The sequence below is a fragment of the Gavialis gangeticus genome, unplaced genomic scaffold (genome assembly GCF_001723915.1).
Source record: "Gavialis gangeticus isolate Ggan-Ray unplaced genomic scaffold, GavGan_comp1, whole genome shotgun sequence".
NCBI lineage: Eukaryota > Metazoa > Chordata > Crocodylia > Gavialidae > Gavialis > Gavialis gangeticus.
Window position 1 is genome coordinate 5,929,320 of NW_017729026.1, and position 2,732 is coordinate 5,932,051.

At 50.5% G+C, this 2,732-nt stretch overlaps 1 protein-coding gene across 1 annotated transcript in view; it reads right to left on the minus strand.

The window, feature by feature from the left end:
* The window catches only part of LAMA2 (laminin subunit alpha 2), a 576,898-nt gene that overhangs the window by 359,667 nt on the left and 214,499 nt on the right, over positions 1 to 2,732 (minus strand). The window lies entirely within an intron of this gene.

Sequence of the window (2,732 nt, forward strand, 5' to 3'; positions counted from 1 at the left end):
CTGGGGAACTCCCTTCTCATCAGTGCAGAGGCAGAAAAGGATCTTGGATTCATTATTGATGCCAAAATGAACATGGGCCGTCAGTGTGGGGATGTGGTCAGGCAGGCCAACCATACCTTACCTCCACAGATGCATCTCAAGCAGGTCCAAGGCCACAGTTGGAGTACTGCGTCCAGTTCTGGGCACTACACTTCAGGAGGGATGCAGACAACATAGAGAGGGTCCAGAGGAGGGCCACTCACATGATCAGGAGTCAGCAGGGCAGTCCCTACGAGGAGAGGCTAAGGGACCTGAACCTGTTCAGCCTCCACAAGAGAAGGCTGAGGGGGGATCTAGTGGCCTGTTACAAACTAGTCAGAGGGGACCAGCAGGCATTGGGGGAGTCCCTGTTCCCCCAAGCACTACCAGGAGTGACAAGGAATAACGGTCACAAGCTGGCAGAGGGTAGATTCAGGCTAGATATCAGGAGGCACTACTTCACTGTCAGGGCAGCTAGGATCTGGAACCAACTTCCAAGAGAGGTGGTGCTGGCCCCTACCCTGGGGGTCTTTAAGAGGAGGCTGGATGAACACCTTGCCGGGGTCGTTTGACCCCAGTGCTCTTTCCTGCCATGACAGGGGGTCGGACTTGATGATCTGCTCAGGTCCCTTCTGACCCTACCAACTATGAAACTATGAAAATTGGACAACTGTGGTCTTGGCTGCACCACAGTCCGATAGCTGGGAAACTGTGTCTGAGGTCAGACCCAGAGAGTAGTGGTTGATGGCAGTGAGTCATTATGGCGCTCCATGACCAGTGGTGTTCCCCAAGGCTCTGTCCTTGGACCAGTTCCTTCAACATCTTTATTAACGATGTGGACACTGGTGTCAGAAGTGCACTGGCTAAGTTTGCCGATGACACTAAACTTTGGGGCATAGCATCCACACCTGAGGACAGGCTAGTGATCCAGGCTGACTTGCATAAGCTTAGTAAGTGGGCGGACACAAACCTGATGACGCTCAATACTGATAAATGCAAGGTACTCCACCTCAGGGAAAAAACCCCCGCAGCATTCTTACAGGCTCGGCAACACTATGCTTGCTAGCACCAATGTTGAAAGAGACTTAGGGGTCACAATTGACCACAAGATGAAGATGAGTCACCAATGCGATGTCACAGCTGGTAAAGCAAACAAAACCCTGGCTTGGATCTATAGATGCTTCTCAAGTAAGTCTCAGAATGTCATCTTCCTGCTGTACTCAGCCTTGGTGAGGCCTTAGCTGGAGTACTGCATCCAGTTCTGGGCTCCACAATTCACAAAGGATGTTGAGAAGCTTGAGAGAGTCCAGAGGAGAGCCACGTGCATGATCAGAAGGCAAGAAAATAGGCCTTATGAAGAGAGGCTGAGAGCCATGGGACTCTTCAGCCTGGAAAAGCAAAGGCTCTGGGGGGACCTGGTGGCTGCTTAGAAGTACATAAGAAGTCTACATCAGGATCTGGGAGAATGTCTGTTCACCAGAGTGCCCCAAGTAAAAACAAGGACCAATGTTCATAAACTACTCCAAGACTGTTTTAGGCTGGACATAAGAAAAAAATTATTTACTGTCCAAGCCCCCAAGACCTGGAATAGATTCCCTCCAGATGTGGTGCAGGCACTTACCGTGGACTTGCTGGGGTCATTTGACCCTAGCTGACTTCCTGCCCCTGGGGCAGGGGGTTGGACTTGACTTTCAGCCCTAACATCTATGAAATCTATGAAATCCTTTTCGTCCAAGATGTTTCAAGAACTTGGGGGTAGAACCCATCTAACCCTGCAGCCTTCCCTGATCTGGTAGCTCTTAAGGCTTCAATGACCTCTTCTTCAGTGAAGGGACATGACAGGGCTATTTTCAGTGAACATTCTGTGATTGATTGACAGTTAAGCCCTAAGTCACTGTCTAATTTGGTGATCCATAGGGGTCTTTTCATCCAGCAGCATTTTTGAGGCTATGGCATTTATGGATATGTTGATGGTCTTATTTGTTAGTGGTGGTGCCACTCCTAGGTGCCTCAGGAGACTCCAAGCTTTACAGCTTAAGTGTGTGAAGTCTAATGACTCCAAGCTATCACATGTGATGAAACGCAGACCACGGTTTTAGCCCTTTCTCCATCGTGTGATCCTCAAGCACCAACTTTTCTGGACTGGACACTGTATATGGATGCCCGACTCTTGACTCCCACAATAAGTGCTTTACTCCAAGCTTAGCAGCAACCTGTGATCTTGTGATGGCCAGACAAAACTCCACCAAGACATAGTGAAGCCATACCTTAAGAAAATAGATGCCAACATCAAGAGTTGGAAGGAGTTGGCTACTAACTGACTCCAGTGGCACTGCAGTCTCAACCACGTGGCAGCCTGCTTCAAGGTAAAGCATCTTAAAGAGAGAGTAGAGGAAGGAAAAGGAGAGAACTCCTAGTCTATGTGGTGGGCCAGTAGGGGGTGCTCCTGCATTGAGCCACCCACCTCATTGCACCCGACCACCATCCAGGCTCCGAGTACCTCCCTGGGGGTGCCTCACATTTGGCCAGCCCCCTTCCTGGAGCACACCCACTAGCCTGGGGGTTCCACTGCCACCACCCAGGGCTGGGCTTGATTCTGGCTCTGTGCACCCTGGGAAGCACAGGCCTAGTAGCCCTCAAGGGTACTTGATTTACTTCAAGAACTTGGGGGCTTCCCTCAGTCAGAAGCACAAGTAGTGGTCTCCCTTAGTCAG